This window comes from Nerophis lumbriciformis, linkage group LG29 (genome assembly GCF_033978685.3).
Source record: "Nerophis lumbriciformis linkage group LG29, RoL_Nlum_v2.1, whole genome shotgun sequence".
Taxonomy (NCBI): domain Eukaryota; kingdom Metazoa; phylum Chordata; class Actinopteri; order Syngnathiformes; family Syngnathidae; genus Nerophis; species Nerophis lumbriciformis.
This window is the reverse complement of record NC_084576.2, coordinates 13,135,001-13,149,691: the sequence shown is the minus strand read 5'-3', so window position 1 is coordinate 13,149,691 and position 14,691 is coordinate 13,135,001.

Here is a 14,691-nt window from a genome sequence, read left to right as displayed (position 1 = left end):
TCTAAATACAAAAAATAATCCCACGTTAATTAAAATGCAAAGTAAAGCCTATTTAATAGAAATATTATTTGTTACAACATTACCCCCCCCACCCCCACCCCCCCCGCACGGTGAGCCCCCTCCCTTCCCGTATGACTCTTTTTGGACGTCACCACATCAAAAAATCAACACAAGATGTCAAAACGGCCAAAACTGTCAGGTGCCCAAGGAAGAAAAAAGAGAAAAGAAGAGGAGGAGAAACGAGAAAAGACAGAGGTAGCAGGTAGGTAACGTTAGCCTACATGAAATTATTTGTCTGTTACAGAATGTGATAGTAACCTGGCTTTTTAGCATTAAGCTAATGTTACATGATTCGGCAATTGCTAATCAATAAATAGCTAGTTCTGTTTTAACGTCGGGTTAATATTGTGGAGGGGGCTAAATTGTTATGGAAAATAATAATGTAACGTTAGGTAATTACAGTACTCCCACCTTACATTCCTCAGGGACATTTGTATTAGATCTTTTAAGCAGGTGTTTTTTGTTTACATTGTTATTGCCTTCTGTTTAGCTAATGTTTGCCCTGCAGGTAATAGTCACTTGTCCACCCCTTTATATATTAGGTATAGTTGTAAGTAAAAAAAAAAGGTAAAAGACAAAGCTATTCGGTTTCTTGTGAATATATACACTTCACTGCCGATGTGGGGGGGCGCCACCTAAAATCTTGCCTAGGGCGCCAGATTGGTTAGGGCCGGGCCTGGCTCCAGGACACCAAATCATTTTGGACAATTCCATGGGATGGCACTTCAAGTTCATATGTCAGTCAAGGCAGCTGGCCAAATACTTTTGACAATATAGTGTATGTGTACATACTATATTTATATAATGGATATATAATTAATTATTCATAGAATTGGATATTAAAAGTATGTGAAAGTTCGACTTCTACCTTGTTTACGTCTGTGACGACCTCCTTAAAGTTTTGTAACCAATCAGAAATATCAAGCAGCTAAAATGTGCCAAACAGGGATAAGTGTGGAGACATTTTTCCCATCAGGCTTTGTAATGGATTGAAATGGAGTGTTATTTAGAATTTTTTTATAATGTCCACAAAGTTCTTTAGGTTGTGACCATGTCTGTTCACAATTTGGGTTAGTAGGATTGTTTTTCCCCACCATGACTAGGGAAGGTTGTTTGCATTGGGTCATGTGGTAAATGGTAAATATTATCCTTGTATTGCGCTTTTGCACCTTCGAGGTACTCAAAGCGCTTTGACACTATTTCCACATTCACACACACATTCACACACACATTCACACACTGCCATGCAAGGCGCTAACCACGACCCATCAGGAGCAAGGGCGAAGTGTCTTGCCCAAGGACGCAACGGATGTGACTCGGTTGGCGGAAGCTGGGATCGAACTTGGAACAAAAATAACCAAAAAATAAATGTCATTGATCTAAATTACTCACGTTGTCTACTTGATGGCGACATAGTAGTTGCATCTAAATTGCCAGACTCATAACGTCTCGCGGGCCAAATTGAAGTCGTCAGCGAGGTCGCACCTGGCCTGCGGGCCGTAGATTGGACACAATGTGTTGCCACACCCACTCGAGGGAGCACCGCCGTCAGCAAAGAGCCTGATTGCGTCGCTGGCTCCAGCCCCACGCCACCGTTTGTCAAAGTCATTTGCTTAATTAGCTGCGATATGTGCTGATTAAAATAGTATTTACTCATTTACATCATCAGCCCGCGTTGCAATCGACTGGCTGTCATGGACGTAATGCCTATGTTCCTCAACATGAGGGGGAGAATTAAAACAATCAGAGATGGGTTTTTTTTTTTAGTTTTTTTTTATAGTGTTAGATAAGAAAAACAGATGTTTCCTAAAATGTCCTTCAAAACGCAACTCTTCTCTGTCTATAAACCACCCGGTGCTTCATATTTCCATCACTTTGTTAGGCCAGTTGTCATTTAACAACATAAACACACACAAATGCATTTAGTCCCTTTTTTGGTGCAGAGACCAGTTTGTATGTCTTTTTAGACAAATCGGTCCACACTTGAGGCCTAGTGTACTAAATGTTCGCATGCATTAAAACTTGATAGCACACACGAAGCTGATCTACTAAGCTCGTGATCAGAGGATTGCGTCTCTCAAATGAGCTAAGTAGAAAACGCCATCCATGTAGCTTGCCCGTCTTCATGTACAGTACACTCGATTTCCGAACTTAATTGATTCATGAAAAGGTTTGTAAATAGAAATGTTTATATACAAACCCCAGAACGAGTGAAGTTGGCAGGTTGTGTAAATGGTAAATAAAAACAGAATACAATGATTTGCAAATCATTTTCAACTTATATTCAATTGAATAGACTGCAAAGACAAGATACTTAATGTTCGAACTGGAAAACGTTGTTATTTTTTGCAAATATTAGCTCATTTGGAATTTGATGCCTGCACATGTTTTCAAAAAAAGCTGGCACAAGTGGCAAAAAAGACTGAGAAAGTTGAGCTCATCGAACACTTATTTGGAACCTGCCACAGATTATGACACTAATTGGGAACAGGTGGGTGCCATGATTGGGTACAAAAGCAGCTTACATGAAATGCTCAGTCATTCACAAACAAGGATGAGGCGAGGGTCACCACTTTTTGAACAAATGCGTGAGCAAATTGTCAAACAGTTTAAGAACAACATTTCTCAACCAGCTATTGCAAGGAATTTAGGGATTTCACCACCTACGGTCCGTAATATCATCAAAAGGTTCAGAGAATATGTAGAAATCACTGCACGTAAGCGATGATATTACGGACCTTCGAGCCCTCAGACGGTACTGCATCAAAAAGCGACATCAGTGTGTAAAGGATATCATCACATGGGCTCAGATACAGTTCGTCGCTACATCTGTAAGTGCAAGTTAAAACTCGACTATGCAAAGCCAAAGCCATTTATCAACAACACCCAGAAACGCTGTCGGCTTCGCTGGGCCCAAGCTCATCTAAGATGGACTGATACAAAGTGGGAAAGTGTTCTGTGGTCTGACGAGTCCACATTTCAAATTGTTTTTGGAAACTGTGGACGTCGTGTCCTCCGAACCAAAGAGGAAAAGAACCATCCGTATTGTTATAGGCGCAAAGTGTAAAAGCCAGCATCTGTGATGGTATGGGAGTGTATTAGTGCCCAAGACATGGGTAACTTACACATCTGTGAAGGCGCCATTAATGCTGAAAGGTACAAATCCCAAAACCAGTGAAGTTGGCACGTTGTGTAAATGGTAAATAAAAACAGAATACAATGATTTGCAAATAATTTCAATTTATATTCAATTGAATAGACTGCAAAGACAAGATACTTAATGTTTGAACTGGAAAACTTTGTTATTTTTTGCAAATATTAGCTCATTTGGAATTTGATGCCAAACATGTTTTCAAAAAATCTGGCACAAGTGGCAAAAAAGACTGAGAAAGTTGAGGAATGCTCATCAAACACTTATTTGGAACATGCCACAGATTATGACACTAATTGGGAACAGGTGGGTGCCATGATTGGGTACAAAAGCAGCTTACATGAAATGCTCAGTCATTCACAAACAAGGATGGGGCGAGGGTCACCACTTTGGGAACAAATGCGTGAGCAAATTGTTGAACAGTTTAAGAACAACATTTCTCAACCAGCTATTGCAAGGAATTTAGGGATTTCACCATCTACGGTCCGTAATATCATCGAATGGTTCAGAGAATCTGGAGAAATCACTGCACGTAAGCGATGATATTACGGACCTTGGATCCCTCAGGCGGTACTGCATCAAAAAGCGACATCAGTGTGTAAAGGATATCACCACATGGGCTCAGGAACACTTCAGAAAACAGCTGGTAGTAACTACAGTCCTTAGCTACATCTGTAAATGCAAGTTAAAACTCTACTATGCAAAGCGAAAGCCATTTATCAACAACAACCAGAAACGTTGTTCATCAGTCCATCTAAGATGGACTGATGCAAAGTGGAAAAGTGTTCTGTGGTCTATCCCATTTCTTTGTTATCTGTTTGTCTCCTCTTTTGTTGAGAATAATTGTTGTACATTCTTGGAACAAGTCACAATTGTCTTGGTAAGATTTCTTTAAAATGCTTGCTTGATTGATTGATTGAAACTTTTATTAGTAGATTGCACAGTACAGTACATATTCCGTACAATTGACCACTAAATGGTAACACCCCAATACGTTTTTCAACTTGTTTAAGTCGGGGTCCACGTAAATCAATTCATGGTACAAATATATACTATATAGCATAATACAATCATCACACAAGTTAATCATCAGAGTATATACATTGAATTATTTACTTTATTTACAATCCGGGGGATGGGATGTGGAGGGGGGTGGTTAGGTTTGGTTGATATCAGCACTTCAGTCATCAACAATTGTATCATCTGAGAAATGGACATTGTAACAGTGTAGGTCTGACTTGGTAGGATATGTACAGCGAGCAGTGAACATAGTGAGCTCAGAAAGCATACCACTTCCATACATTTGTAAGTTTTACAATATAACTAAAACAATCCATACTTACTAAACTGTCCCATGTGTGATGTATGTAGGGGTGTTTTCATGCATATTTGTACATGCTATGGTAATGTAATCATGGTAGCGTCGTTAGCATTAGCTAATATACGAACACCTTTAGGGAGTGTCTGTGTTACTATAATCAACTTACGATGACATTATTTTTGTATTGTTTCGGTTTCACAAATTCCTCAGTAAATTCACCAAAACGTGACTGCGGAGTTATTGAGTCTGTTTAGCTGATTGGAAAGCTTGCCTCCGCAGTTAGGGGCTCCATGACGATGACTTCTGTTTTGTTTGAACAGCCGTTTTACTGGAAAAAATTAAGGTGTGTAAATAAAGTACAAATCTTTCTGTGTAAATAACTCATTTCACAACATATATATATATATATGTGACTTATAGTCCGATGTGGCTAATATATGGAAATATGTTTTTCCCTAAAATTTTGCGGGTGAGGCTTGTATACTGGTGTGCTCTATAGTCCGGAAAATACACACCTTTTGACTTGCATAACTAATTTATTGTGGTGGAACCAACGTTTAGGTCGCCGTAAAAAAAAAAAAAACGAGTCCCCAATTTGTGAGTGGGCTTTCAGATTCACACACACACACACACACACACACACACACACACACACACACACACACACACACACACACACACACACACACACACACATTCTTGTTCTTGTTACCTTCTTGAGACCTCTGAAAAATGCCTACCTCTTTAGGACCACCCTTTCTAAATATATAAAGATGTGCATTTACAACATTAATAATATATACATACTATGCAAATGTAAAACGGTAAGCTTTTAGGTTGTTGTTTTTTTGTGTAATTGGTATTTAATCATAGTCTCTATATACATATTCATTTATTTTAATTTTGGCCAAAGGGGGCACATTTCATTTTCTTACTCACACTTGTTATTTCATATGTTGGCCAGAGGGGGACCACTTTTAAAACCGACACACGGTCAATTTGAAAAATCCCTCCTTTTTGGGACCACCCTAATTTTGATAGGTTTCACCACCAGGGGTGCAAATGAGATCTCTATTTTTTTGTTCTTTGTAAAGTGCTTATGGCCCATGACAAACGAGTCACGGACCACATATGGCCCCTGTGCCGCACTTTAGTCAACCCAGCTGTAGAAACTAACTGTTAATGGCCACTATAGTCTTCGTACCGCAGTGTATTTGTTCATCCTATGGTCACATATGGGACGCGGGTTGTCTTAAGTCAGCACCATGAGTCGTAAAATCAGCTGTTCACCTGGCGGGTTTTTTCGGGGGATGAATAGGGAAGTCCTTCTTTAGCTGCCGTCTTAGTTTATCATATATTTCTGCCTCAACACCTGTCAATGTTTACTTTTGCATGCACATTAAATCAACAAAAAAATCCTGACTTTGGAGCAATGTTCACGGACTCTAGTATTTGGCTCTCTATTAATTGCAATGGTTTTCCGTATGCTTTCGGTCCTAACTTGTTCATATGGAAGGTACTTGTCCTTGTTGATGTCTTAAGAAGGGTAGAAATACAAGAACACACACACACACACACACTCACACACGCTTAGAGAGCCATCATTTATTAGTTCCAATAGGCAAATGAAAAAGAATGTCTACGGTCCTTTAAGCAAGCAGCAAGAGACCAATTAGCAAGTATCTCTATTCAATTTCCCCATTGCTGGACTCGGAGCCAAGTTGGGGGGCGGAGTTAGAGCCTTGCAGACAGGAAGAGAGAAAACAAAGCAATCATCTCTCAGTGCTTGCCCTCCTCTCCCCTCTCCTCCGCAGCACCAATTACGGGGCTCCTCTGGCCGCCATCAGTATGCAGCAGGGCCGCTCCTCTCCTCCACTCGCCCCGGGCCATTGAATATGTTACCTCCACTATGGGGGCCCGGGGCTTAGGGGCACGACGCGCCCTAACCCCCCTGGATAATTTGGGATTCCTGCTCCTGCCTCGGAGAGGTGAAAACAAATAAAACAACTTAGAGGAATAAAGGCGGCGAGCCTGGCAAATATCCAGAGCTCTTCTGATTTATTGATTTGCTCATTCCTCACCTTATTATTTGTCAATCATGACTGCGGTTAGCCACTCCACTCAGGGTGAGGAGGACTTCCACTCAGGCGAAAGTTTGGGCAAAGCACAAAAAGTGCAGCTTTTATAAGTTGGTATTTATTTCTAATTAGCAGCATTACATGGCGACTTGTCCAGGGTGTACCCCGCCTTCCGCCCGAATGCAGCTGAGATGGGCTCCAGCACCCCCCACAACCCCGAAAGGGACAAGCGATAGAAAATGGATGGATGGATGGATATTTGTCTAAGGCAGGGGTGTCAAACTCATTTTAGATGGGGGGCCACGTGGAGAAACATCTACTCTCCAATGGGCCGGACTGGTAAAATCACGGCACGATAACTTAAAAATAAAGACAATTTTAGATTGTTTTCTTTGTTTAAAAATACAACAAGCGCATTCTGAAAATGTACAAATCATAATGTTGTTGGGTTTTTTTACACTTACATGTTGCGGTTATTAGTATTCTATCTTTATTTGTCGTTATTTATACTTTCTGAATAAATTATGTGATAATTATAATAATTGATGTTGATTTTCAATCTATCAAGATACAAAAAATAATATCAAAATCAAATTACAGGATGTTATTTATGTAGTTTGCTCATTTTCCTCGACTGGTGCACTAAGATCATGTGTTTTTCTTCTTTTTTTTTTTACATATGTAGCATCATCTACACAGATACAAAGAATTGCTATTGCGACATCTAGTGGACACATTTAGAACAGCAGTTTATTTCAATCAAAAGTTTCGGCTCATTTTTATACTTAGCAAACTCATCCCGCGGGCCTTACTTTTGACACCCCTGATCTAAGGGGAAATTAATGTAGTGCATTCAAGTTGTTTTTAACTTGTTAGTGTTTTCTAAAATTTCATTTCATTATTTATATTATATTGGACATGTACAAAAAAGTAAACAGTTATATACTACCAGGAGCTAGCAGCTACACAACAGCTAAGCACACAATAACACACAAGCTAAGCATACCAGATTTGATTCAATTCCGATTCTGTAGGTCACGAATCGATTCAGAATCGACTCTCGATTCAACACAATAGTGTATTATTTGGTGCATCAGTTTTAATAAAACCCTTTCAAAACAGGTTACATGTTCCAAACAATCTTCTTACTTACAGTGTTGTCCTAGAAAACATATATTTTTTTAAATGTATTTGTGGAGGTTGACCACCAAGCATCGCCATGAGAGCCCGTTTCAGGGTTACAATACAGTTTTATTTTGAAATAATGTCCTCAGGTTGCTTTCCAGCAATTGTCTGTTTGTCTCTGACAGGCTCGCTCTCGCTCTCATTCCAGCTCCAACAACCTCTCTCCTCCCGGCTGCTGCTTATACAGGGCGACAGGTGATTAGATGACAAGGCTCACCTGGGCCATCTACGCACCTGTCGCTGACTTCGAGGCCGGTCCTGGCACACCCTGTTCCGCTGCAGGCCTGCAGGCCACGCCCCCTCCACAATATTTTAAAAATGTTATTTACAAAAAGCCCATAATGTTAAACAATCTAATAGAAGACCATAGATCAGGGGTGTCAAACTCATTTTAGATAGGGGGCCACATGGAGAAAAATCTACTCCCAAGTAGGCCGGACTGGTAAAATCACGGCACGATAACTTAAAAATAAAGACAACTTCAGATTGCTTTCTTTTTTTAAAAATAGAACAAGCACATTCTGAAAATGTACAAATCATAATGTTGTTTTTTTTTGTGTTTTTTTGCTTACATGTTGCGGTAATGGTATTCTATCTTTATTTGTCATTATTTATATTTTCTGAATAAATTGTAATAATGTTCATCAGTCAACTCATTGGTGTTAATTTTCAATACATCAAGATAAAAAAAAATTATATCAAAATCAAATTACAGTATGTTATTTATGTAGTTTGATCATTTTCCTCGACTGATGTACTAACATCATGTGGTTTATTTTGTACATATGTAGCATCATCTACAAAGATACAAAGACTTGCTATTGCGGCATCTAGTGGACACATTTAGAACAGCAGTTTTTTTTATTCAAAAATTTCAGGTACATTTTTATATTTAGCAAACTCATCCCACGGGCCGGATAAAACCTGTTCGCGGGCCTGATCCGGTCCTCGGGCCGTACGTTTGACACCACACAATCCCAACAATACTAAAATTAATTTCACCCACATAGTAATTGTGAAGACATACAAATACAATAAGAAAGGAGAACCTAACATTTATAAAAGCATCAGTATAAATAATATTATCAATATACACATTTTTTTATGTTTTTAATTAAAAAATTGTTTCTTAAAAAAAAGTTTTTAAACCACTGCCTTGTTTTTAATGAATATTCAGGCCTACTACGCTACTGTATTTTAATGTTGGTCAATGTGGTGGTGCTTGGTGGAAAAAATTGCCCTGACCTATTGTTGGATATTTTTGGCAACACCCAGTGGTTACAATATTGTATTAAATTGAGCTAATGACGCGGTAAGTTGGATGATGTGGACACGTTTGTTACTGGATACCTTTTTTTTTTTTTTAAATCCTTTCCAGCCACTCAGGCAAATCATATTGTTGATGTAGATGATCATATCTGCTGTGCAGATTTACTTTACAAAAGAGAAGTGTGGGATACTTCTCTTGTTGCCTTATTTGTATTTGACTTTATTAAATGGATTTAAATTAATGTTAGGTGCGGCTGGACCGAAGCAGGAGGGGATAGAAAGAAGAAAACAAAAGAAGACAGAGGGGGAAATTGTGCGGACAAGAGGGGGGGGGGGATAAGACAGAGAGACAACAACAACAACATCAGCAAATAGGACATGTACAAATATTAATACGAAAAGTGATAGAAAAGATGCAGTTAGTGACGTAAATATTAATAACACAGAAATAGTGTTGTCCTGATACCAATATTTTGGTACCGGTAACTGTACTTTTCTAAATAAAGGGGACCACAAAAAATGGCATTATTGGCTTTATTTTAACCAAAAAATCTTAGGGTACATTAAACATATGTTTCTTAATGCAAGTTTGTCCTTAAATAAAATAGTGAACATTCTAAACAACTTGTCTTTTAGTAGTAAGTAAACAAACAAAGGCTCCTAATTTAGCTGCTGACATATGCAGTAACATATTGTGTCATTTATCTACCTATTATTTTGTCAACATTATTAAGGACAAGTGGTAGAAAATTAATTATTAATCTACTTGTTCATTTACTGTTAATATCTGCTTACTTTCTCTTTTAACATGTTCTATCTACACTTCTGTTAAAATGTAATAATCACTTATTCTTCTGTTGTTTGATACTTTGCAATAGTTTTGGATGATACCACACATTTGGGTATCGATCCGATACCAAGTCGTTACAGGATCATACATTGGTCATATTCAAAGTCCTCATGTGTCCAGGGACATATTTCCTGAGTTTATAAACATAATATATATATAGTTAAAAAAACAAAAGAAGATCTTGTGACATTAAAAAAATATCGATGTAATCATAGTAGTATCGACTAGATATGCTCCTGTACTTGGTATCATTACAGTGGATGTCAGGTGTAGATCCACCCATGGCGTTTGTGTGTAGTGAAGCATGTTTAGCTATTCCTCGTCCTGCAGGGATGATACTTGCAAGAAACGTACTTTATTTGTCGCCATGGAGACCAGGATTAGTGATTTAGAAGTAGCTAAAACACTACAGACTGCCGATGGACTTTAGCCGCTAGCTAGCTAGCTATGTCTTAAAGTGTTATAGCTTTTCAGTGTTATAGTTTCACCTTTATTGTTAGTTTTTAAGCTTAAATGCGTCCGTTCTCCCTTTTCTGTCTACACACTGTGTCTGCTTGTAAGTACTCTGTGATTATGTGCTGCCGAACATGCTCCTCTGCTCGTAAACCAGCAATGACACGACGACGGGAGTGCGGGGGGTTGGGGGACCGGTACTTTTTAGAGTCGGTATAGTACCGAATATGATTAATTAGTATCATGGTACTATACTAGTACCGGTATACCGTACAACCCTACACAGAAATGACAATGAACATTATTGCACTACAAATGGAGCAGTAAAAAAACTTGATAGTTTATAATACATCTGTCATGTCTGTTGATCGTGTTTTTGTTTGGCTATGTTCTGTTTGGTTTTTGGACTATTTTAGTTTTCTGTTTACGCTCCATTGTTTTTGTAACCATGACTAGCATTAGTTTCACCTGTTTCACGTTTGCTCTCACGCACCCGTTGCCAATGACGTCACTATTATTTAAGCCTGTCACTTTCTGTTACTGTTACCCTTGCTACCTCCGCGACCGATGCTACCCTGAGATTCATGTTTAACATAGATTATGCTTCATGCCATGCCACAGTAAGTCTTTTGTTTCATGTCCATAGTTTTTGCCTTTGTGCTAGTTTATTGTTTTCATAGCCAAGTTTGTTCTACGCCTTGTGCGCGACTTTAGTTTGTACCTTTTGTTAGTGTTAAAATAAAATATGTATTTACCTTCACGCCATGTCCGCTCCAACCTTTATTGCATCTCGGGAAAACAAAACCCCCAAAGTCCTCGTCTTGACAACTTCTGCCTTAGAAACTTTGTATGTGTAAGGAATGTGCAAATATAATTATTTGATATTTCTTTACATTGACAAATGTCGCGCTTTACACTGCAACATTGTTCACTTATTACGTGTGTGCGCTATTGTTTGCGTAGCTGTTGGTTAGCTGCTAGCTCCTAGGATCCTACAGCCTACCTTGTTTACCTTTTTGTAAATGACTTGACTAAAACACAAGAGAAGAGTAACCGTTTGTGCTGATTGAAGGACATTCAGATGTTAACTATTAAGTCAAGGGGCTGCAGGACCGCTTGTATCGGCGATTTTACAAACCCCGTTTCCATATGAGTTGGGAAATTGTGTTAGATGTAAATATAAACGGAATACAATGATTTGAAAATCCTTTTCAATCCATATTCAATTAAATGCACTACAAAGACAACATATTTGATGTTCAAACTCATAAACTTTTTTTTTGCAAATAATAATTAACTTAGAATTTCATGGCTGCAACATGTGCCAAAGTAGTTGGGAAAGGGCATGTTCACCACTGTGTTACATGGCCTTGCCTTTTAACAACACTCAGTAAACGTTTGGGAACTGAGGAGACACATTTTTTTAAGCTTCTCAGGTGGAATTATTTCCCATTCTTGCTTGATGTACAGCTTAAGTTGTTCAACAGTCAAGGGGGTCTCCGTTGTGGTATTTTAGGCTTCATAATGCGCCACACATTTTCAATGGAAGACAGGTCTGGACTACAGGCAGGCCAGTCTAGTACCCGCACTCTTTTACTATCAAGCCACGTTGATGTAACACGTGGCTTGGCATTGTCTTGCTGAAATAAGCAGGGGCGTCCATGGTAACGTTGCTTGGATGGCAACATTTGTTGCTCCAAAACCTGTATGTACCTTTCAGCATTAATGGCGCCTTCACAGATGTGTAAGTTACCCATGTCTTGGGCACTAATACACCCCCATACCATCACAGATGCTGGCTTTTCAACTTTGCGCCTATAACAATCCGGATGGTTCTTTTCCTCTTTGGTCCGGAGGACACAACGTCCACAGTTTCCAAAAACAATTTGAAATGTGGACTCGTCAGACCACAGAACACTTTTCGACTTTGTATCAGTCCATCTTAGATGAGCTCAGGCCCAGCGAAGCCGACGGCGTTTCTGGGTGTTGTTGATAAACGGTTTTCGCCTTGCATAGGAGAGTTTTAACTTGCACTTACAGATGTAGCGACCAACTGTAGTTACTGACAGTGGGTTTCTGAAGTGTTCCTGAGGCCATGTGGTGATATCCTTTACACATTGATGTCGCTTGTTGATGCAGTACAGCCTGAGGGATCGAAGGTCACGGGCTTAGCTGCTTACGTGCAGTGATTTCTCCAGATTCTCTGAACCCTTTGATGATATCACGGACCGTAGATGGTGAAATCCCTAAATTCCTTGCAATAGCTGGTTGAGAAAGGTTTTTCTTAAACTGTTCAACAATTTGCTCACGCATTTGTTGACAAAGTGGTGACCCTCGCCCCATCCTTTCTTGTGAATGACTGAGCATTTCATGGAATCTACTTGTATACCCAATCATGGCACCCACCTGTTCCCAATTTGCCTGTTCACATGTGGGATGTTCCAAATAAGTGTTTGATGAGCATTCCTCAACTTTATCAGTATTTATTGCCACCTTTCCCAACTTCTTTGTCACGTGTTGCTGGCATCAAATTCTAAAGTTAATGATTTTTTGCAAAAAAAAAAAAAAAATGTTTATGAGTTTGAACATCAAATATGTTGTCTTTGTAGCATATTCAATTGAATATGGGTTGAAAATGATTTGCAAATTATTGTATTCCGTTTATATTTACATCTAACACAATTTCCCAACTCATATGGAAATGGGGTTTGTAGCTGGAGGTCGATATCATCTGATACTTCTTTTTGATATTGGAGGGAAAACAACAATCGGTGTGGACTGGCAGTGGAATGCTTAGAAATGGAGTCGCAGTGGCGTGAAAAAGCAGATCTTCCACTTCACCGTGCAGCTGGAGGAGCTACAAAACCCAGACGCGCTAACGTGGCGCCTGGAAGCTGCTGGCTTTTCTTCAAAGTGACACACGCGCCTGTTTAATACGCTCGTGTTTGTCCAAAAAACAGTTGGTGTAAAAGACTAGGAGAGGAGCTAATGTAGCGTTTAATCAATCCTCAAACGTGTCTCTCACACACAAACTTGGCTTCTTTCGGGGTTTTGCTACTTTAACGTCCTCCGTCGGTCTGCGGCCCAGATGATATTTACACCCTGATATCGTCAAATAATATATATGTGGCATGATGTCATGCGCAAGGTGAGGTAATCCACTTAAAGTGATTACGGGGCCCCCTCCTTTTGTCTTTCTCCCCCTGGCAGAGCGCCGCCGCAAATTCCGAATGAAGGAGCGGCCCATAACGGTAATGACGCCCAAATATTCCACGTGTGGAACAACATGTGACAAGCTCGTAAAGTATCATCTGCCGTCATGCCGCACGACAATGTAAGATTAATGAGGGTCCGTTGAGTGCTAAAGAGCAGTGCTCAAAGAGGCACCTGCTCCTCTAATCATTCTCATGTGGACCCCCCGCTGACACGCTAACCTGCTGCTCCTCGCCAATAGGAGACCTGCCTCCCACATCCTCAAACGCTTTCCAAGGCCCGCTGCATTACCTTTCTAATTTGGCCCACATGTTAATTTCATCCTCGCTCTGCTTCATCTCCTTCCCACCTGCTAGATGACCCCAGGACCAAAGAGCCACGCTCTCGTTTGGTCCCCCCTACTTCAGAGTAAGCGCCGTCCTCTTTGAACCGCCACCTTTCTTCTTGGAAATTACCGACGCTCATGGAGGCGAGCGGTATTGTTTAGCTCGATGACAACTTCATGGCCATGAATCCATCATACGTTGCTGCTGGAACATTTCAATATTTATAAAGTACCGTGTTCCCTCCATTATCATGGGACTTACATTCCAGATCGCCGTGGTAGATACATTCCCACTAAATAGTGCCACTATTTTGTTTTACGATTTATATCAGAGGTCTTCAAGGGGTCGGCAGAGGCGCTGCAGGGGGGGGGTCGTTAAATTTTATATTGATTTAGACTTTTTCTAAAGTATATTTCTTTGTATTCCCTCCAGTTTTCCCACAGAAATAAATACACATTAGTTTATAAATGGTAGTGGAATGGGCAACCGTTCCTATTAAAATATATATACAGACATATATATATATATATATATATATATATATATATATACATATACATATATATATACATACATATATATATACTTATATATATATGTATAGATGTATACATGAATGTATATTTATATATATATATATATGTGTGTATATATATATATATATACACAGACATATATGTGTATATATATATATATATATATATATATGTATATATATATATATATATATACATATATACAGACATAAATATATATATTATATATACAGATATGTATACAGATAT